This window comes from Ahaetulla prasina, chromosome 1 (assembly GCF_028640845.1).
Source record: "Ahaetulla prasina isolate Xishuangbanna chromosome 1, ASM2864084v1, whole genome shotgun sequence".
NCBI lineage: Eukaryota > Metazoa > Chordata > Lepidosauria > Squamata > Colubridae > Ahaetulla > Ahaetulla prasina.
The window spans coordinates 67,787,075-67,811,143 of NC_080539.1; positions in this window are offsets into that span (position 1 = coordinate 67,787,075).

A 24,069-nucleotide genomic window follows, 5' to 3' on the forward strand; every position below is an offset into this window, starting at 1 on the left:
TTCCTGAGGGTCTGGCTCACGGCTCGGTTGAGGAACTTGTTGCGGCCTGGGAACGGGCCGCGGCGGGGGCCTTAGACCGTGTCGTGCCTTTGCGGCCTCTGACCCGCGCAGGTCCCAACCGCCCTTGGTTCTCCGAGGAGCTGAGAGGATGAAGCCGGAGAAGACGCCTAGAGAGTTCCTGGAGGTCTAGCCGTTCGGAAGGTGATCGGACACTAGTGAAGTCCTATACTAGGACTTACCTAGTGGCATTGAGGGAAGCGAGGCGTAGCTACGCCCCCTCCCTCATTGCATCGGCAGATAACCGCCCAGCCGCCCTGTTTCGGGTGACCCGCTCCCTCCTACACCAGGGGGAGCGGGATGACCCGCTGCAGGGATGTGCTGAGGAGTTTAACGGTTATCTATACGATAAAATCGCTCAGCTTCGGGATGGTTTGGACCAAGATTGCGGTGATACGGGTGAGACGGCTGAGGGTGGTCTTGGTGACATTTTATGGGATGAGTTTGACCCTGTTGCTCCGAGGACATGGACAGGTTTTTGGGGAGGCTGAATGCCACCACATGTTTACTGGACCCGTGCCCCTCCTGGTTGGTGCTGGCCACGCAGGAGGTGACCCGAGGCTGGCTCCAGGCGATTACGAGCGCTTCTTTGGTGGAGGGTGTCTTCCGCCACCTTGAAAGAGGCGGTGGTGAGGCCCTCCTCAAGAAGCCTTCCTGGACCCGGCTGTTTTAGGTAATTATCGTCGGTCTCCAACCCGCTCATGGCGAAGGTTGTTGAGAGTATGGTGGCATATCAGTTTCTTACACCTGGATGAAACTGTCTATCTAGACCTGCTCCAGTCCGGTTTCCGCCCGGTTACAGCACGGAGACGGCTTTGGTCGCGTTGGTGGATGATCTCTGGAGGGCCAGGATAGGGGTTGTTCCTCTGCCCTGGTCCTATTAGACCTCTCAGCGGCTTTCGATACCATCGACCATGGTATCCTGCTGCGCGGTTGGAGGGATTGGGAGTGGAGGCACCGTTTATCGGTGGTTCTCTCCCATCTCTCCGACCGTCGCAGTCGGTGTTGACAGGGGGCAGAGGTCGGCCCCGAGGCCCCTCACTTGTGGGGTGCCGCAGGGATCGATCCTCTCGCCTTCTGTTCAACATCTACATGAAGCCGCTGGGTGAGATCATCAGTGGGTTCGTGTGAGGTACCAGCTGTACGCGGATGACACCCAGCTGTATTTTTCCACACCGGACCACCCCAACGAAGCTATCAAGTGCTGTCCCGGTGCCTGGAGGCCGACGGGTCTGGATGGGGAGAAACAGGCTCAAGCTCAATCCTCCAAGACAGAGTGGCTGTGGATGCCGCATCCCGCACAGTCAGCTAAATCCCGGCTGACCATCGGTGGCGAGTCATTGGCCCCGATGGAGAGGGTGCGCAACTTAGCGTCCTCCTGGATGAGCGGCTGTCTCTAGAAGATCATTTGACGGCCGTCTCCAGGAGAGCGTTCTACCAGGTTCGCCTGGTGCGCCAGTTGCGCCTTTCTGGACCGGGAGGCCCTTGCACGGTCACTCACGCCTTGTGACGTCTCGCCTGGATTACTGCAATGCTCTCTACATGGGGCTTCCCTTGAAGGGCATCCGGAGGCTGCAGTTAGTTCAGAATGCGGCTGCGCGGGTGATAGAGAGAGCCCCTCGTGGCTCCCGCCTAACACCCATCCTGCGCAGGCTGCACTGGCTACCTGTGGCCTTCCGGGTGCGCTTCAAGGTTTTGGTGGCCACCTTTAAAGCGCTCCATGGCATAGGGCCGGGTTATCTGGGACCGCCTACTGCGACCAGATACCTCTCACCGACCGTGCGCTCTCACAGAGGGACTCCTCAGGGTGCCGTCAGCTAGGCAGTGTCGGTTGGCGGCGCCCAGGAAGGGCCTTCTCTGTGGGGCTCCCACCTCTGGAGCGAACTCCCCAGGACTCCGTCAACTTCCTGACCTTCGAACCTTCCGTCGCGAGCTCAAGACACATTTATTCATCTGTGCAGGACTGGCTTAGATTTTTAAATTTAGAGGGGTTTTAAATTGATTTTAATATTTATATTTGATATTTATATTTCTATTTTTAATAATTCGGGCGCTAGAATAAGTTTTTTAAGGATTATTTTAATTTGTATATTGATATTGATGTTTTATATGCCTGTAAACCGCCCTGAGTCCTTTGGGAGATAGGGCGGTATATAAATTCGAATAATAAATAAATAAATAATAAATAAATAAATGAGCATTCTGTAGCACCATGTTAGGTAGTTAGTTGATTTGAAATTCTGCATCCTCCAATCTTTGATATATATTCATTTTGACTTGATCCTAGCCAGCAGAGATAAACTATTCTTTAGAAAGCCCAATATTGGCTAATTTATGTTCTACTGTCAAAGTTGATAGAGAAGCATAATCCTCTGTTAAGGTCAATGGTGCTAGGTCTATTGGGGAAAAAAAACCACAGAATTTTTGAACAATAACTCAAAACTGCCTTCCAAGCCCTATGTTTGATTTTGACCATCTGTATTTCAAGGTCAATAAAGTTGTATTAGATATCATTTTTGGTGTAGGAGGATCTCAAAAATTCAGTTTGTATGACTCTGTGAGGTTCTTCTTAACAAATAGGTGAGCCTGTGTTTCATATAAAGTTCTGGGCCAAGGTTTTGGCCTCAAAGAGTTTAAGGGCTTCATGGACAAACTCTCATTCTCTCACAGAAGAATCTTCTAATGGGCAATGAGGATCCAACTGCTGTTTCATTTATATGTTCATGGTGGCTTTCCAGGACCATGAGGTATGGAATATTTTCCCATTGTATTTGAAGGAGTACACTTGTTCTATGTGGGTTCCACACGGCATCCATGTTCCACATGGCATCCATGTATGTGACTTTTCCTTATGGGCACAAACCATTATTTTGTACTTCTGAAGGTTAGCGTTTAGTTTATGGGCAAAAACGCATGTATAATAGCATTCAGCAATCTTCTGACAAGAATCTGAGAATTAGAGATGACAGGAGAATCATCAGCATATAGAATGAGGGTAACATCAATAATCTTCAATATGCTGATGATACAACTCTCCTCTCAGAAACCAAAGAAGACCTGGAACATTTGATTAACAAAACCAAAGAAGAAAGTGAGAGTTTTGGTCATTTCCTGAACATTAAGAAGACCAAGCTCATGACCACTGAAAGGAAGGTAAACATCAAAATATGGTGGTGAAGAGATAGAATGTGTGGAAAAATTAAGTTTCCTAGGATTGCAGATAACTTAAAGCGATGAATGGAGTACAGAAATAAAATGTTGGATTGCACTGGGTGATACAGCAATGATGAACATGAGCTGAATATGCAAAAGCATGGACATTAGCCTGGCAGCCAAATGTAGGTTAGTTTGCTCTATTGTGTTCCTGCTGCTACCTATGTCTGGGAAAGGAAGAAAATCAACTAGTTTGAGCTGTGGTGCTAGAGAAACCTTCTGTATATTCCTTGGACAGCAAAGGTGACTAACAAGCAAGTGCTGGAACACATAAAACCAGACATGTCACTAGAAGGCAAAATCACCAAACTGTGTGTCACTTACTTTGGTTATGTCATGTGGGGAATTCACTGGAGAAAGCAATTATGCTTGGAAGAGTTAGTGATAAAAGGAAACCATCCAAGTGTCCATGGTGGCTGGATGCTATCGAAGCTGACAACAGCCATAGTATTGAAAAACTCAATGAAATAGTGCAAGGTTGGAAGATTGAGAGACCTGGCCCATAGAATTGCCAAGAGTTGGATTTGACTGAACAGATAACTACTTCTCCTTCTCCTTCTCCTTCTCCTTCTCCTTCTCCTTCTCCTTCTCCTTCTCCTTCTCCTTCTCCTTCTCCTTGTCCTTGTCCTTGTCCTCCTCCTCCTCCTCCTCCTTCTCCTCCTCCTCCTCCTCCTCCTCCTCCTCCTCCTCCTCCTTCTCCTCCTCCTCCTCCTCCTCCTCCTCCTTCTTCTTCATCATCATCATCATGTAGAATGGGCAACAGGGAATCTAATTTTCTCACTGTATCCTTGATATGAAAGTTGGATAGTATGGGTATTAAAATACATCCGTCTCTGACACTTTTTAAAGGGTGTATTGCATGATTCTTGTAAGCTACATGAAGTGAGATTTTGGTATATAGCTTCTGAATTAGAAATAACAGTCATCTGTTTATGTTGGTACTTCAAAGTTTTCCCATAACAGGGTTTGATATATTGAATAAAACATTGAAGAAGCCAAGAAAAGAAGTCAAGAAATGCCCCCTATAAAGTAGAAGTATATTTATAAATAAATGTATTTCTCCATTATATGGTGCAGCACAAATACTTGATATACTATACGGTATGTTATATGAAATTCAGCTTGTTCCAGTCTAGCCAGACCTGTAATTTCTGATTCTAATGCCTAGCCCAGAGTTTGCCTATAACGCTCAATAGGCTAACGGGTATACAGATAATTCTTGATTAATGACCGCTTATTAAATAACCATTCAAAATTATGACAATGCTCAATAAATGGTACTTATGAAAGATCCTTGAAATTTTGGCTGCCCCAGTGGTCATAGGACAGGATCTGGGCCCGTGGTGACTGGCTTGAACTTGCAAGAGTTGCAGCATCCCTCAGTCATATGATTGCCATTTGTGACTTTCCTTGCCAGCTTCCCACAAGCGAAGTCAATAGGAAAACTGGCAGACAAGGTCACAGGTTGTTCTGGTAACTCTATTACATCCCAAAGCAGTCACTTAACCCCATCCCAGCATCCTTGCTCTACATTGGACCAGCCCCTACACAACTTGGCATGACCTTTCTCACCTGGCAGCTGCTAACCCAAATTCCAGCATGCTTGTACTTGTGCATCCCCCATTCCCTCCACACCAGCAGCAGCCTTTTACCTGCTGGACTGCTTGTGAATTGCCTGGGATTTGCAACTTCTGGCCGGCTTCTCCGCTGACTTTGATCAAAGCCAGCAAAACATTTCAAGGAAGTCCTTGGTCAACAACCCATGAATTCACTTAACAACAGTAAGAGGGACTGTGAGATTGCTATCACTAAGCAATGTACCCATGTGAATTCATGCTTTATGACTGCACTGCTTAGCAGTAGAATATCTGGTCCCAATTACCAAAATTAACTGAGAACTACCTGTATAATTGGTCAGGTCTCTTTCTGCACCTTTCTTTTAAATGGGGACCAGTAATACATTTCTCCAGCCCTTGGACATATCACCTGTTTAGTCAATAGAAATTAACAGAGAAGCAAGGAGAGTTTGTCTGTTTTAGAGAAATTACATGTAGCTCATATCAAAACAAAGCACTCTTTCACCCACAATTCATTGAAGAAAGTCTAGGATGAAGAGAAAGGTCTAGAACAGGCATCTAAAGGATACGGTATATTTTAAATTTTATGTAGGTCATGCCCCCCCCTCCAGTTTACTGCACCCCCCAAAGAAAGCAACTCTGATATTCCTTTCTGATGATTTGGCTTCTGAGCTTGGATGTCTGTTAGCTGGGAGAAAATAACAACAAAACAAAACAAAACAAGTCTGTTCATACTTCTTAATTGCATAACATTACAGTAAGAGTAGAGTAGAGTAGAGTAGAGTAGAGTAGAGTAGAGTAGAGTAGAGTAGAGTAGAGTAGAATGGAATTTTTTATTGTCCAAGTGTGATTGTACACACAAGGAATTTTCCAAGTGCAATACTTGTATGGAAGGATAGATTGGAATAATTTGAGCTCAAAAAATTATGGATATCTCTAGAAGCTTGTGAATAATAAAAATGGGAGTGGATTGGCAGCAAGTAGAACAGTTTCACCAAGATCTATCTATGTACCAAGATATCCCTTCTGCAGCCCCTTTTGTGCACGAGTTGTAGCTTCCAAATCCACACAAGAATAGTCTCACATAGAGTACATTATGCTAATCTAAATGTGATTTTGTAACATTACCTCTAGAGCTACATCTAGGATGTCCATGTCTAGGAAGGGATACATCACTGGTAATACCGATGCCTGCTCATGCGAGTCAATTGGGTCTTCAATGACAGTAATGACTCTAGTAATACCTGTTCTGTCACCTCATTTAAAGCAAGCAAATGGCCCAGTTCAGATAAGGAGAAACCATCCATCAAAAGTATCCCGCTTTCCCAGTTCATCTCTATTTATTAGGCTTCATCATTCCATCATTACCTGATCCAGGTAATTACCTCCTCTATGATAGGTATTATATCACAGTGTTTTCTGATGCTTTATAGCATCGTTGCCAGCATATGAAGTACAACAGAAAAATGCAATTCTATGAAAGTGTCTCTATAAATAGGAATGGAGCCAGTGGAACTCAGTGCCTCTCACTCAGGGAAGTAAATCAAATACAGTACTATGATTAAGAGAATTGAAAGTGGTTGAGAAGTCAAACAGGATTTACAGAGTCATGCTCTCTATTCTTTCCTCCCTAAGACTAAGGGATAATTGGCATCCTGTTTGAATATCTGAAGCTGTACTGTCACTATGCTTTAAAGAACCTCAAATCAACCATGGTTCAATGGTAGTTACTGGTAGTAAGATCATCTAGATCTGGCTGGATACCCATCAGGTAGCAAACATTCTGCTTCCTTTACAAAAATTGTCATTTTGATCTTTGGTTCCAAGACATGTTCCAGTCCTTTTAAACTTTCCTTGACTGTCATGAAGAAAAGAAATAATTGAACACTCATGGATTTTAAAATGATTCACCCACACCTCACTCCCTCATTTTTACTATTTTGTAAATATTCTTTGTTCATTTTTGAAAAAAAGAAGAATTAAGAAAATCTATTTTAGATTGTTTTCTTAATCTCTTTTCACTGGACTCTTGGTATTCCGCTTCCTTATTATACAGTATTCACCATCTCTTATGCTCTGCTTTTATTAGTTTGTATAGTTAAATCCCAATGATAACAGTTAATTTACAGCGTACGCATAGGGAATTTTAACATGTTTGAAACTTGCTTGTGCCATGGCAGTGAATGACATAATAGTGATGCACACTGCATTGCAGGCAAAAAAATACTGGAGAACAGAAAATATATGATTATTTCATTTTTCTGTTTACCACAATGCAATAACCTCCAATTTTTAGAATAAAGTAAAATTGTACTTCAAGGCCCGATTTGTAAGAAAGTATTAAGCTGATTTCCTTCCCTCTTTTGTTTTACAAGCTGCATTTATGGATACATTTTATTATTGTAATATATATTTACCATCAAAATATAGATTGTTATGAAAGTAACATTCTTGAGAGGCACTCTGTTCTTCAGCACTTTCTTTTCCTCTCCTTCCTTGTTTTTCTTGAAACAGGTTCTATTTTCTAACACTGAGAGTATCATTATCCATACAGATAGTCTATATCATTGTGTACAGATGTTAGCAATACTGGCAATCAAGAAGCAAAGAGATGTTGTGCTGGTAGGAAAACAGAAAACACTCAAAGTGTTCCATATTGTACAAAAACACCTTGCCCGTATTGCGCTCACAAAGGAGCTTGATAATAACATGATTGAATTAGCTGTTTACATCTGCATACATATCCTGTATTTATCTAAGGATATATTTTAGCAGAGCAAAGTGAGGCACAACATTCTGCAGTTGCATATGTATAGTAGGACTGGCAACAAATTTCCATCTGAAATCTAGCAATAGCACAACCACTTCATAGTGCATTACAGCCTTCTCTAAGCAGTTTACAGAGTCAGTATATTGCAGTGGTGAAATCCATTTTTTTTTTACTATCGGTTCTGTGGGTGTGGCTTGGTGGGCATGGTGGCTTGATGGAGGTGGCTTGGTGGGCATGGCAGGGGAAGGATACTGCAAAATCCCCATTCCCTCCCAACTCTGGGGCCAGGCAGAGGTGGTATTTCCTGGTTCTCCAAACTACTCAAAATTTCCGCTACCAGTTCTCCAGAACCTGACAGAACCTGCTGGATTTCATCCCGGTATATTGCCTCCAACAATCTGGCTCCTCATTTTACCAACCTCAGAAGGCTGGAAGGCTGATTCAACCTTGAGCCGGTGAGAATCGAACTGCCAAACTGTAGGAGCCAGCAGTCAGCAGAAGTAGCCTGCAATACTGCATTCTACCCACTGCACCACTATGGCTCTTCTACAAGTGATAAAAATGATTTCTCAGAATTCATGTAGTTTCTATCAGGATGGCAAATTTTGCAGGTACCAAGATCATCTTTTATTTACACAAGAAAGCCTATGATGCTTTTTATTTTTGATCTGAATTAGCATATTGATATGAAATGTGTTCCAGCAATTATGCAATAATGGTTGTATACAATGAAACTATAGTATTCTGAAGCACACATATGAGAAAATATTCATTCATTCATTCATTCTTTTGTTAAGTTACAGGGCATGGGAGATCACTCCAGTCAACTAACTCTGACGTAAAATTAATTCAAAAATCAAAACCAATATATTTAAAAAGCAATTAAAATAATTACATGCTGGAGGAATAGTCATAGCAGTCCTCTACCAGAGGCCTGATGAAATAGTCAAGTCTTTACAACTTTCTGAAGGGTGGGAGGGTGGAAGCCATCTGAATGTTTGAGCCTATTTCAGAGGAAGAGATCAGCAACAAAAAAGGCATACTTCCATTGGAGATGATAGATGGTATCATTGAGAGAAGGTCCCATGTGAGAGAAAGCCTTTTAAAGGTGATAGCCAGTACCATGTATTGTGCCCAAAGCCAACTGGCAACCAATGTGGTTCTCAATATAAAAATGTTAGGTGAGCCTATTGTGTGCCCATAATTATTTGAGCCATCACCTTCTAAGCCTGCAACAGTTTTTTACTCCCTCTTTACTGTTCCACATGGCATTTCAATTGATAATCTATTAAAGTGTGGTTTGGATGGTATTACAGAAAGTTATGTCCACAACTGGTTGGTTAATTACATTTAAAGAGTGAGCATTAGTGGCTTTACATCAACTTGGAGAGCAGTAACAAGTTCCTCAGGAATCAGTCTTGGGGGTCAGCATTCTGCAACAATTTATTAAAGAACAAGGTAAACGGGTTGACAGGTTGCTTACCCAATTTGCAGATGGCACAAAACTGAAAGATATAATAATATCTTAAGTTTTTTAAATGGTATTTTAACTTGTATATTTGTATTGCTGGTTTTATCTTGCCTGTACACCACCCTGAGTCCTTCGGGAGAAGGGCGGTATAAAAATCAAATAAAATAAATAAATAAATTATTATTATTATTATTATTATTATTATTATTAATAATAATAATAATAATAATAATAATAATAATAATAATAATAATAATAATAATAATAATAATAATATTTTAATTTGTATACCGCCCTTCTCTCAAAGGACTCAGGGCGGTGAACAGGCAAGTAAAATACAAACAAAAACATACACAATATTAAAACAACCCTTAAGAAACTTATTCAATTAGCCAGGAAATTTAAAATAACATTACACCCCATAAAATTACAGAAATTTAAAACCCATCAAAATTCAATTAAAATTTAAAATTTAAAGATCAGGCCAGTCCAGCCATACGAAATAAATAGGTTTTAAGTTCGCGGCGAAAGGTCCTAAGGTCAGGTAGTTGTCGAAGCCCAAGGGGAAGCTCGTTCCACAGGGTAGGAACCCCCACAGAGAAGGCCCTCCCCCTGAAGGCTGCCAGTCGACACTGTTTGGCTGACGGCACCCTGGGGAGTCCCTCTCTGTGGGAACGCACCGGACGCTGGGAGATGTTGATCTGATCAACATCTCAGGTGACAAAATGATACTGCAGTCTGATATGGACAGTTTAGAACAGAATTTATTTTATTTTTATTAAATAAACTTAAATGGTCACCCATCTACAAGAGGAATTCTGGCCAGAAAACAGAAAAATACCTAATCTAGATCAATAATCTCTCCCTCTCCCTCTCCCTCCCTCCCTCTCTCTCTCTCTCTCTCTGTGTGTGTGTGTGTGTGTGTGTGTGTGTGTAAATCTGATTACAAACATACCACCGACACAAAACCAGGCTTTCATTAACTTCAGGCCTCCAGAAGGGCAGATTATATATATCTCAAGGGCAAGCTGTTCCTTAAGTGTGACAAAAATTATGTCCTTCAACAGAGATAATTACATTTAAAAACATACAGCACACATACAGGATGGGGGAATCTATGGTTTGGTAACACTACACCAGAGAAGGGCTTGGATATAGAATCTGGCATCAGACAGAAGTGAGAGATGAGGATGAGTGATCAGGATGAGACAGTTGCTAGATGGGCTAATGAAGTTCTGGACTGCATTAGAAAAGGCATTATATCAAAGACAATAAGCCTAAAAAGACATGTTTGAGCTAGTTTGACATGATTAAAGGCATCAGGCTAAAAAATAAACGATCATCTATTTCTGCCTTAGGCATGAAGCAATCTGGTGACTATGGGCTAGTTAGTGGTCTCCCTCCCTCTCCCTCTCCGTCTCTCCCCCCCTCTCTCCTTCCCTCCCTCTCTCTGTCTGTCATAGGAAGAAGGAAATGGCCAACCACTTCTGAAAATGTTGCCTAAAAAATTAGGGGCTTATCCAGGAAGTTTTCCAAGATTGAAGGAAGTGACTACACAGGACAGGTTCATATTTCATTATTTCCCTCTTCTCTCAAAATAAATTTACAATTTGGTGACAGTTCTTTCAAGAACTGGGGGCTTAATCAAAGATTTTCAGGTACTGCATGCAGTGCTAAGAATATCAGTTTCTGCACCTCTGAAAATAAAGCAACAAATGTAATATACATTTAAAAATAAGAAGAAGATACATTGTTCTTGGGGTTTTTTTAATGGTATTTATTCTGTAGGTAAAATCTGAAACCATCTTTGGGCTTCTCTACAAAAATAAAGATGGACTTTCTAGATGATGAGGATGATATGATAAAGAGGAGTTGGAGGATATTGAATGATCTCAGCAAAAGTATTTAATCAGAACATTGCTGTTCTCTTCTCTTGAACTTGCTTGTCATGTCTAACTTTTCCTGTGAGCCTGGGAATGGAATAGAAAGAATGGCAGCATTTATATTATTTAACCATGGCTAACTCAGTTAATAAAATGATCTAGATTTACTTGACATGTCTAAATTGTCTTGACTGGTTTGTGTTTCACAGTGTTACATGAACAGAGGTAGTCCAAATTATCAATCTTCTTCTTGTGCCATATCTGTCATCGAACATTGGCGATCATGTTGGCGATCCTATTTTTAATTAACAAAATTATCTATAATAATCAATATTATCCATTAAAAATTAAACTGGGGTTTATCTTATTTTGGAGAGAAACGGCATTGCCTTTAATAATAAGCAATGAGTTGCTATTACAAAAAGTTCATAGTTTCATCTGTACCTTTTTTCAGTCTGTGGCCGATAATTTTTCCTGGTAAATTTCAACTTGGTATGTATAGTTACATGAAACAATGTTCAAGGACTTGGCATTCTGAAAATAATGCGCAAGTATTGTCTTGAATATGTAGAAATAATTCTATTTTTCAATATCAAGAACATTGGTGTGGTATAGCACTTATAGCCTTAGACTGGGAGCAAGGAAACTTCAAGGAGACGCAGGTTCTTTTCCACTTTCAGCTATGGAAATTTCACTGGGTGAAATTGGGTCACTTGGTTTTTCTCAGTTTCTCTCACCTGGGGCAGGAAGCAGCGAACGAAGCGCTAGAAAATGCAGGATATGGTTCTAGAAAAGGAAGCAAATGAGTAAACTTCTGAGAGAGAGATGGGCAGTTCCAAAATATAAGTAAATAAATAAATAAGCAAGTCAAACTCTCTCCTGGCAGGGCAGGAAGAAAACAGCAACAATGAGTGAGAACCAGGTATCTTTTCTTTAGTTGGCTGATTGACTATTAGCAATCAACATCTGTCTATCTAAATCCTAGACTTTTGTCAGGAAGGTGAGCTTTCGTCTCATAGCAGTTCTTGTTCCTCTCTCACTCCCCCACTCCCGGCATGATGAGAGCACTACTCCAGTGTGGATGATTAAAATTTTTGCTGAGTTAATGTATTAATTCCATTTCAAGCCCAGTGTATCTCTCCGCAGCTCCCTCCCGTGGATATTAACAGATTATAGATTGCTGTAATTATTTTTCCAGAAGAGCTGTGAGTTGAAACATTCTTCCCTTAGTGAACGGTGGATGCCTGAGGAGACTACAGAAAATCTCTGCCAAGGAGGTGGTGAAATGGCCTGGTGAGCGAAGAAAGGAAGCAGAAAAATTGATGCAGCAAGACCACATTCTGTAAATGCTTACAGGCTTAGATTTAACTGCATTTTTTTTAAAAAAAATTGTGCTCGCTCAGAGATAAGAATATTGCAAAAGCCAGAAAAGGTTTCTTCTTTTAAGGGAGTTGATGCAACCGTAAGATAATAAGAAGGTGGAAAATTAATTTTTTCCATGCAAATCAGTAACAGCAGATTTGCATTGATAATATGATTTAGAAAGTTGATTTGCCTGTGTGAAGAAATTCAAAAATCAATTCAGTTTGATTTGGACAACAGAAGTGTTGAATCAAATCAAGTGGATTTGGCATTCTCAATTCAGAAAGAGGTTTTTCTTTGAGTGTGCTTTAGCATCCAAATTTTCAAAATTAGTTTTAGAAGTATTTAGTCCCATCTGATTATTTAAACTCTCCTTCTTATTAAGAAATTCAGTCAAATCTGGATATACAGTCAAGTCAGCTTCAAAATGGATTTTCAAATCAAGTATTAATACAGCCCTATAATTCATAATATGAAATACTGCTTATTTTTTTTTTCAATAGAGCTCTTATATAGAAAAACAAAAATATATTAGATGAAATCCTTATTTGCAAAGTATGCTGCAGTACACCTGGGATTTACCTATGCAGACGTATGCGCAGCTTAGATTATTGAATTATAATGTTTTAAGTGCTAGAACTGAGGCCTCTCCTCTGTTTGTTACAGTTTAGAACAGGGGTCTCCAACCTTGGTCCCTTTAAGGCTTGTGGTCTTCAACTCCCAGAGTCCCTCAGCCAGCTTTGCTGGCTGAGGGACTCTGGGAGTTGAAGTCCACAAGCCTTAAAGGGACCAACATCGGAGACTCCTGGTTTAGAAAGGTGCTTAAAAGGTATGGGTTTATTAAGACATTTTCAAATTTAATGTCGTATATGCTGTTGACCATAACATTTCCATAGATGTCATATACAACGTAGCTAATACATTTAAGTGATCATATGTTATAAATTGCCCAGAACTCTGGTGGATAAAATAAATATAATCAATAAAGCAGGTCTTACTCCTAGGAAATTATTCATATAAGTTTTGGTAAGGGAAGTGAAAGTTCTAATCAGAAGTTATCTTATATGAGGAAATACTTCATATCAAGATTTTTGTATATACAGGCATGCCTTCAAATCACTGTGACTACTAGTAACTGCTTGGGCAAGTCCCAGTAGTTTTCTTCGCAATGTTTTCAGAAGGGGTGTGCTATTGCCTTTTTCCTAGGGTTAAGAGAGAGAGAGTAACTGGCCCAGTGGTGAAATCCTCTGCAGTTTGCCACCGGTTCACTGCCCAAACACGCACTGCCCAAACATGCTGCGCTTGGTGCGTGCCAAACACACGCTGCGCCATGTGCATGCTCAGTGCATGCCAAACACACACTGTGTGCACATGTGGAGTGAGCACCAAACACATGCTGTGCATGTACGCATGCACAGTGTGCATCAAACATGGCTTCATGTGGAAAAAGGAGGTTTAAGAAGGTAAGTAGAACCGCGAGGGGGGGGGAAACAGCTGTGCCACACGATTTATATTCGCTAGAAAGCAGGATTTCCTGCTTTCTAGCGAATATAAATCATGCGGCACAGTTGATCATCAGAAATACCGGTTCAGACAAACTGGTAGCATTATTTTACTACCTGTTTGCCCGAACCCATATGAACCAGTAGCATTTCACCCCTGGGCTGACTCCAAATAACCCAATTTGCTTCTAGGATCAGTGGCAGAGCTAACATATGGTACATTAAGATAAACTGCCTTGATGCTTCAGTTGAAGCTGAAGTGAGAGCCCAATTTTTTTATGTGGTTGGCCCTTTTTGTTTCTAAGATTAGAGTGGATTTATTTTCACAAAGCAAAGTTGTGCCACTTCTCATAGCACTATCATCCTTCACTCTGTTTAATAGTTTTTGTTACTGTTCTGCATATATCTAACATAACAGCTTTTCAGATGTATGATTTATAAAAGAACATCCTTGAAGGCAGCTTAAAAAATAAATTGTTAAAGGAACTATAGTAAAATGAAGATGAAATTGAATGCAGCACTTTTGAAATGAGATACTTTTCATCTTGAAAAAAGACATTAAGAAAAACCAGTTAACATCTGATCTCCAGTGCAGTCAGAAATAATATATACCTGGTTAGCTAGATTTGGAAGGAGTTTGCCTTTGGTTCTTTACTTCATATTAATGAATAAATGAAGATGCTCTTATTTTTTTTTCTTTCCCTTTTTGGTAAGCTATACTATTTTTATTCCAGAGTTGTATTTTATTTATAAGGGTCTGCACTTAAAAAAAAAGTATAAACTACAAAGTAAAACATCTAATTAATTTTCTGTAATCACAATAAACCTACTTTATAACTGCTTAGCAGAAAAACCAAAAAGTCATTCCCTCTCTCTGTCTCTCTTTCTCTTTCTCTCTGTCTCTGTCTCTGTCTCTGTCCCTCTCTCTCTCTCTCTGTGTGTGTGTGTGTGTGTGTATGTGTGTGTGTGTGTAGCGTGTGCACACATGAATGATGAACAGACACCTAAAAGGATAGAGAAAAGGTAGTAGAAAACAGTTCCATTCTTTCTCTCTGACATATTATAAAGTGAAGGGGCCATTGAGCATTTTGCTCAGGAGCCATTGGGTATAACTTATTTGCCTATTTTGCTGGAGTGGTAGTGGAAGGAGTTGTATTTGCTCCGTTTCACTTGATGAGAAATAGATTTCTCATTATAACCTTCAAACTCATGAAAGAGTTTGAAGGTTATAATGCTAGTGCCAAGATATGGAAGAATAGGGAGAAGCCCCTGATTCCTCAGCTAGCTCTCAAAGCAACAACAACAACAACAACAACAACGAAAAACCCTTCAAAGAATCATAATAATGGAATGACCAATAATTTTGCTGCTTTCAACATGATAAGACAGAGAACAATAAATAAATTAAATGTGCCACTTGAAGAAACCATACAGTAACCCTCTTTGGAAAGAATCTTCAAATTTTATCTGATCAAAACAGAAGTAAATAAATAATTGCAGAAGAATCACTATTTGAAATCCTGTTTTCTGCTAATATTATACACTGTGGTTGTTTACACTTTGCCATGTGCTGAATGCATTTATGATTGCCGGTTCAGCACTGGGTTTGGGCAAAGAATGATTTTAGTAAAAGAGCCACTTTAAATTGCAGGGCACTGATATAAAACTTTAGGGTTTAATCTGATTGCATTTGGAGGTTATTTTTCTTGGGCATGTGTGTACCTGTTAATTAAAAAGCTTAATCCTCCAATCTTTCATTGACTGTGAATTAGGAGAAAGAGGTAGGGAAAAAGATCTGCTAGTCATGGTATATGAGTATGTGAATTCTATAATCACAGAGAAGATAGTTGTGATAGTAGTTTAATGAAAGCTAAGTGAATTAAAAGAAAAATAATCAAGATAATAAATGTTGTTAAAATAAGTCCTGCAAATGGAATTACTGGGCTCAGGAAATGGAAATGGAAAAATTAAGAGTGATATCTTGGATAAGGGAGCATAAGGTTAGGTTTAGGATTGTATGTTTGCAGTGGTGCGGTGGCCTAGAGGTGAAGATGTTCGCCTCCCACTCAAAAAGTTGAGACTTCAATACTAAGCAGTGAGAGATGTTGTTCTATCAGGGTGCAAAGAGAAAAATATCTGGTGTGAATTCTGCATAGGCATTAGGAAGGTCATCCTGCCAGTAAATGCTCAGCTTCAATCAATTGCCCTACCCCACCTTGAAGCAGTAGAAGACAGGGTTGTAAAAAGCGGGGAAAAGGTATTTCTATGTTTGTGATTTATGGGTTAAACCCACTCCTAATATAACACTGCCTATGACAAGAAGGAATTGGGTATTACATCCAAAAAAACCCCCATGCGTGTGGTTTTCTTTCCTAAAAGTATTATGCTAATTGACTTTCAAGGTAGAAAGCCATTTTGCGTAAAGGTTTCCTGAGACTTTATCACTTGGGAATGAATGACGGACCAGATACATTTATAAATTCTCAACTACATATTAATCGCAGTAAAAAAAAATCCACTAAGATGCTAGGTTTCTATAAACAACGTCTATGTTCATGTAAAGAAAGAGAGAGAAATCACATTTGCAGAAGAGTGGAATGATGTCAATTTGGTTCAAAAGTTGCGAATTTCCTAAGACTCAGTACTGAATTCTAGATGTATATTTGGTTAATCAACCTTTTCTTAATACAAACTCCAGGTCCAAATTGCAAACAATGAGAGCAATGAGGGCCTAAGTCTTCATAGTGATATCCAGAAAGAACCAAAGGAAGATCTCTTCAGTGACAGTATTATTATAATCTATATATAGGACTGAAATCTGTGGACATCTGTGGCAGATGTTGCTTAGGAAAAGTTGTAACAGCTATGCAATTTATGCCCCGGCAATTAGGCAGAAATGTAGCATTTCACAAAACCTGCCTGAAAAAACAGTCTCTGGAAGAAAACAATTCACCCATTAAAACATTTCCTGAATGTACAGAAATCCTGTAATTGAATTGTAACTGGGAATATAGGTAGCTGTGGAAAGCTCACCTCCTAAAGATAGAAGAGAACATGGTCTTCACCATTTGACTAAGGACATGAGTTCAGTATGGTTCTCTCTCATCAACTATACAAAACGAACAATTGTTCAGGCAGCAGACATTCCTGTAATGTCACAGTCTAGCCTCCCACTTCCAAAAAATATATTCAGTGACAATGCACCATTCTCTGAGTGCCACTTCTGAAATGTGATGATAACAAAACTGATCAGTGTTTAGGTTGTTGTGGTTATTTCAAATGACTGCAATAGCAAAGAGAAAAGATTGGAAATTTGCTATTGATGCTAACTATAAAGAGGTTGCTGTTGTTTTCATCTTAGCTTATACAGACATTTACCAAACAACATCCTAAATAGGACTCTAATCTTTTCCTGCAAATAGCACTTGCATGATTTCATGCTGAAATTGTTCACAACATTCCTTGCCTTTGAAGGAGATCAACATTTAGTTTTGCAGCAAAGTCTGAAGCCAAAAAAATACAGTGAAAAATAAATATATTAAAATAAATTTAAATTGGGTTCAAAGGAGGAGATTACAGGTTAGTATCTGACTTTTATAAGAGAAAATCCAATCAGTTCTTTCCTAATTTCAATAACAGTATATGATGATATGCTGAAAATTACTTCTTTTCATCATGGTATGATTCTGAAATTGAAGTATATTTCCTGGATTTGACTTTATTCTTATAATAACAGCAGGTCTCATTAAAGGTAGAAGCAAAATTTCTTATTCTGTCAGTGGATATTGTTGAGATCATTTTAGGAATTTTAGGAATAATTACGAAAGTGCCATATTCTGTAATAATGTTTGTTTAGGCACAATGAGATTTTCTCCCCTGTGTGTGTGATTGTGTGTGTGTAATTTGGTGTCTAAGTTAATATAGTTTCATGTGCTTGTCATGCTAATAGATAAGATACTAAAAACATGCTCCTGATTTTTTTTTAAAAAAAGGTTACAATCTTTTGGATCATTAGCCACATTTGGACTTTTGAAAGCATTTAAAGAATATTCTCCCCCAATGGCATCTGATCTATCTTACTGTTGTTGTTTGTTTGTTGAGTTTGCTAATAGGAAGTCCAGTGTGGTTTCTTTCTTTTTTTTTAAAAGAAATAAAGATCATAACATAATGGCTGGCTGGGAAAATCCTGACATCCACATGTCTTAAAGTTGCCAAGAAAAGCTGATCTAAATAATTCAATATGGAAAGTGAGAAGAAAGTGATGGTAATGAACAAGTTATGTGTCATCCATTTTAGAATGATGCTGAATGCAAATGGATTCAGAGATCCAGAAAAAAAAAAACCCTCAGCAAATCAGTGTATTTTGACAAAACCTGTCTGAAATTAGGCTGAGAGGAGTTTACACATTGCTAGTTGTAGTTGTTGTTTAAATTAAACCACAGGATCAGACAAACTATTCTTTGGGAAGATAAGAAGAAATTATTCCTTAAAAGACTGAATTGTTAGAGAAGCTAGTTGTAGGATTAATGTGGTTGCAGAACCACAAAACCGCTTACAAAGCACACAGTAGATATTCAGTTTCATGAAGTGTGCTACCAAAGAGAGATTTAAATAAAAAAAACATGCTAGGAAATGATAGCACAAAAGAATGATTTGTTCAGATGGGAAACTATAGAAATTGAATGAATGAATGAATGAATGAATGCCCCAGAAAGTCAAAGTTATTTCCAGATGATTTCAGTGGCTGATGAAGAGCAGCTCCTGCCAAGTTTCCAAAAACCTTTTCTTAGAATTTTGTCTAGGGTTAATTTCTATATGTTCTCAATATGGAGTGTGCTATGCAGGAAACTTCTATTAATGGTGAAGAAGCCAAAGGTGATATCATTCTTGAACAGATAAATATGTTAAATATGATAAGTAGACATAGTAGAGTTCGACATGACCTGAGTTTAACTCATAGCATCATCTATTACAATGTCCTTCCTGTCGAAGACTACTTCAGCTTCAATTGCAACAATACACAAGCACACAATAGATTTAAACTTAATGTTAACCGCTCCAATCTTGATTGCAGAAAATATGACTTCAGTAACAGAGTTGTTCATGCCTAGAATAAACTACCTGACTCTGTGGTCTCTTCCCAAAATCCCAAAAGCTTCAACCAAAAACTGTCAACTATTGACCTCACCCCATTCCTAAGGGGTGTGCATAAGAGCACAAGCGTGCCTACCGTTCCTGTCCTATTGTTTCCTTTCTTATATCCAATTAATATAGTTATTACATTCTCGTACTTATATATATGCTTATATACTTTATAATTATTTCATGCTTATGCTTATAAATACTGTGTGACAAAATAAATAAATAAATAAATAAATAAATAAATAAATAAATAAATAAAGGTATCCATTAAAAAAAAAAGAGCAGTGATGTGCATCACTGTGGAAGTGCATCTGCATATATTTCTGAGAATGGGAGAAGCTACAATTCTCTGTTGACACTTGTTCTGTGCTGGAAGATTCTTTTTCATTTTAAAAGGAATTCTTATCAAATTCTTCTTCTTCTTCTTCTTCTTCTTCTTCTTCTTCTTCTTCTTCTTCTTCTTCTTCTTCTCCTCCTCCTCCTCCTCCTCCTCCTCCTCCTCCTCCTCCTCCTCCTCCTCCTCCTCCTCACAGTCAGCAAGATGTTCAGGATGGGTTTGACATTTTGTCTATCTTTTGAGTCCTTACCAAGGACCTGGAATATGCAGATCGGGATGTTTGATGGTGTTACAGATACAGTATTGTAGTAGGATGGAAGTTGTTCCAAATAAAGCCTCCTTTTCCAATTGATTCATGGTGATTTTGTCAGTGCCAATGGTGTTCAAGAGATGCTCCAGAAGATTTGGAATTGTACCCAAGATGCTTATTACTATTATGAATACTAGAATTATTATTAAGTGTGGATAATCTACAGTTAGATTTTCAATCTAAAATTGTAACTGGAAACTTAATAATTTAAGTCCTAACCAAGGATGTAAGAATTATTAAAGCAGTGTCTAAGAATTTTGACAGTTCTAACAGGGTTGGGTTAGGTTTTTGTTGTTGTTTTTTTTTTGGTAAAATTAGGATATAAATAAATTCAATATTTCTGGATATCAAAGGAGTCCTTTAGGTATTGCTGTAAGGAACCTAATCACAATTGATATAACAATGGATTTATTTTTCCATAAACTTTCAACTTCAGTCTGCAAGCCTTGATATTTTATAATTTTGTCCAATGAGGATTTTTTCTCAGTCCACACATCACCTTATATAACAACAACAATGAACCAGGCTTTCTTCTTTCCAATAACTGTTATATGAAGCACATAATGAACAAGATGCCTGCCTGTTTGGATCTGAAAGTCCCATAAGACAGCATTTCTCAACCACTCTAGTTGACAGCCTTGTGCGGGCTGGGGGAGGGGGGAGAGGGGAAGAGGAGATGGTTTTGTGTGAGAGGCATGCATGCATGCGCACAACAGCTTCATTTGTGTAAGCAGAGGGTGCTCATGCCTTCCACTTGCGTGAGTGGGGCTGCAAGCACTGAGGCCCATCACTTGAACGAGTGGGGCTGCAAGTGCTGGTGCACGCTGCTCACACAAATGGGGCTGCATCCACCCACTTGTGTGAGTTGGACTATGCACATGCATGCACTTTGTGGCCCACCACTCATGCGGCCTGGTTGTGAATAGGCCATGGCCTGGTAGTAGGCTGCAGCCTGCAGGTTGGGGACCTCTGTCATAAGATCTTTTCCAAAACCTTCACAACTTGATAGTCCCAGTAGGCAGTGGTGGGATTCAAATAATTTAACAACCGGTTCTCTACCCTAATGACCAGCTGGGTAGGTGTGGCTCGGTGGTCATGTGACTGTGTGGGCGTGGCCAACTCAACGTCACACAGGTCAATGGGCACTTCGCCTTAGCTGTTACAATGTAATAAGGGTTAAGCAGAGAGGCAGTTTCTGTAAGCAGGGCAGTAAAGATTAGGCTAGAAACACCACCAGAATGTTTCCTTCCTGCCTTCCTTACAGGATTAGCCCTGTAAAGTGGAAAATAAGATTTCTTCCAATAATCGGTTCTCTGAACTGTTTAGAAAGTTAACAACCGGTTCTTCTGAATAGGTGCGAACTGGCTGAATCCCACCACTGCCAGTAGGTTTTACTACATTTGAACCCAAATCTCAATGTTTCTGGTGAATAATTTTTCCAACTCAGTCATGATATTGGTTGTAGTCTGTGAAATTTTACTACAACCACAAATCAAATTATTAACTGTTTCATTCTTTTCGCTACAAAAGTGATATTTGCTGTTGTTAGTTGCATGTTGAATCTTTGCCTTCATGCAACTTTGGCAAAGCTTAATTTTGAGCCACTAAAATAAGCCCTTCAGTTTCTTTCTTTGAAACTCTTGATCTTAACTAACATCATGTGGGTTTTTAAATCAACTTTATTATTATTTCGTAAGGCGTGTAAATATACTATGTATTATAAGCTTACCTAAGACCCAAGGTGGCTAAGTGTAATCTGTGTCCTTTAGGTCACCATGCAATCATTTTTTCAAATTCCAAACAATTTCTGCGTATCACTCAAAATCCAGAAGGAAATATGACAGGATTCCTCTCCCAGGACTGTTCCTGGTTGGAGAGTTTGCGAGTTTGGACAGCTAGAAAAACTGAATGATGGAAAGATGTGTCACAGAAAAAGAAAATGCCCACATCAAATTTTCAATTCCCTCAGAAGAAAGAAATTTTTAAAAAACACATTCCAAAGACTTTGTAAAGCAACTGAGGATCAGGAAGAAATCAAGGAGCCTTGGGGAAAGAAAGCTTTCATAAAATTGGAATTCAGATTTTGGCACAACACTAGCTAACATATCAGATGGATCCAAACATGATAAGAATTGTTGGATATACGTAAGGCAAACTTCAGCAACTGGAGGGCCTTTCCCAGGGGTCAGTAAAACTATTGCTGAGAATTCGGGAGGTGAAATTCACACATCTGAGTAGTGCCACCATTTCAGAAAGCTAGTCAAAGGACTGTAAAAACAATGGCCTTTGAGAATTTTAGAAAATACAAATCCATTATGGCAAAATCAATACATAATGGGAAACATACTTTGGCAACAGAAATATAGAAGACAGACCATGGGCTTATTTGCTTCAGAGTTGTGTTATTTCAAATCTCCTAGGCATTGGAATAGAAGTAAAGACTTTCTGTGTGCAAAAATATGTCTTTTGCCACTAAAAAAAACGATTCTTGACTTTCAGAAATAAATACCGATAAGCTGTTTGTTAGATTGAAGACCAATCTTCTTGGCCTTGAAGAGACAGGCAAGGGAATAGGACTGCCAAAAAGAAAAGTAAACAGCATCATCATATACTTCATGCATCGAGGCAGTTTGACAAACCACATAGTCAAGGCTCTGAACCACATTTGCTTTCATCAGATTTTGCCTGAAATTTTGTAACTCCCTGCGGTTTTGGTATATTTTGAGACGTTTCCTAATTTGTCTGCAGAAAGTGAACTCTTGTCATCTCCATCTGTAGCTGGCTTGTCGCAGTTTTTACACTTGGTGGTGGAGTCTCATTTTCCTTCCTAGACTTATGTCTTGAAAGTACCTTTCCTTATTGAAAGAAGAGCTCTGTAATGGATTTCAGTAAGGCAGAACAGGAGTCCCCCAAGACACTTCAAAGCTTCTGTCTTTCTAACAGCTGCATATTTGGGGATTTGGTAGGCATATGAAAGAATGTGTGATGGATATAAACTATACAAAGGCAATTGTTACTTTTCTTTGGTAAAAATCAGGGAGAATTTAGGCTATATGTTTTTAATAAAAACCCAATATCCTGGCCATTCCTGAATTTACATTATCTATGATATTAAGTGATAAAGAATTCGGGAAATTAGGAACTATTTTTCTTTACGAGAAAGTTGTCTTTTTTTTTTCTTGAACAGTTTGATCTGGGGTTCCAAATGAGGTTCTAAAAGTCCATGAAGGAGAAAAGACAGCCTTGGCACAGAGATCAGTGACCAAATAATAATTTCTGACTAATGCAGTATCTTTGGACAAATTATGATATCCCCTATCTGTACTCTGGATAGTTGCTCCTTGTGAAGAGAGAGCTGGAACTGAGGCTTTTGCAGTGGGCCCATGAGTCAAATGCAGGGGTGGGTTTCAAAACCCATCACTATAGTTACAATACCCTGTATTCTGTTCTGGGAAGTCTCGGGGGGGGAGGAGGGGGGAAATGGGGGGGAGGGGAAGATTATAAATTGATTGATTGCCATTGTACAGGAATAATGGTAGAATTAAACAAGTTGGAATGGTGTAAAGTCGGGACCGCTCGGTAACCACTCCGGAAGGGAAAGGGTAAGGAAAGAGGAGTAAAGAAGGAAGAAAGTAGGTAGGCAGGTAGGTAGGTAGATAGGAAAGAAGGGAGGGAGAAGAAAGGATAGGAGGAGAAGGAGGAGGAGAAGATAGAGGGTTAGAAAGGATGGTAGTGAGAAGTGGGAAAGAGGAGGGGAAGTAGAAAAGCGAGGAGAAGGATGGTGGGAAAGTCGAAGAAGGATGAGAAGGGTAGAAAGGATTAAGGGAGGGAGTGGCGGTCGAGCAGCCCTGATTGAGCATAATTTGAGTATAGGATTGATTGTTGGATAAGTGATTGTATTGTACACTGGTCAAATTGTGGGAATTATTATGGGGAAAAAAAATTGCCTTGAAAACCCATCACTACCAGTTCGCTCGTGGGTGCAAGCGCACTTGTGCATGCATAGAAGCATCGGGCAGGTGGGTGGAGCCTGCCGCCGCTACCGGTTTGCCCGATCTGGTGCAAACCAGTAGCAACCCACCACTGGTCAAATGACTGGGGAATCAAAGAATTTCAATCAAGCTCTTAGCTGTATTATAACCTATACAGGGAGACCCTGCCTTACAATCACAATTGGGACTGAAATTTCTATTGTAAGTCAGTGTGGTCATAAAGTGAGTCATCACGTGACCAGAGCCAACTTTACTATGATCATTAGGTGAATCACATTCTTGTTAGGATTCGTAAGTGAATCTGGATTTTCCAATTGACTTTGATATCTGGGAGCCAGCTGGGAATGTTGTAAATCACAATCATGTGACTGCAAGACACTGCAATCATCATAAATGCAAGCCAGTTTCCAAGTGTCCAAATTGTGATCATGTGACCTAGGAGGTGGTACAATG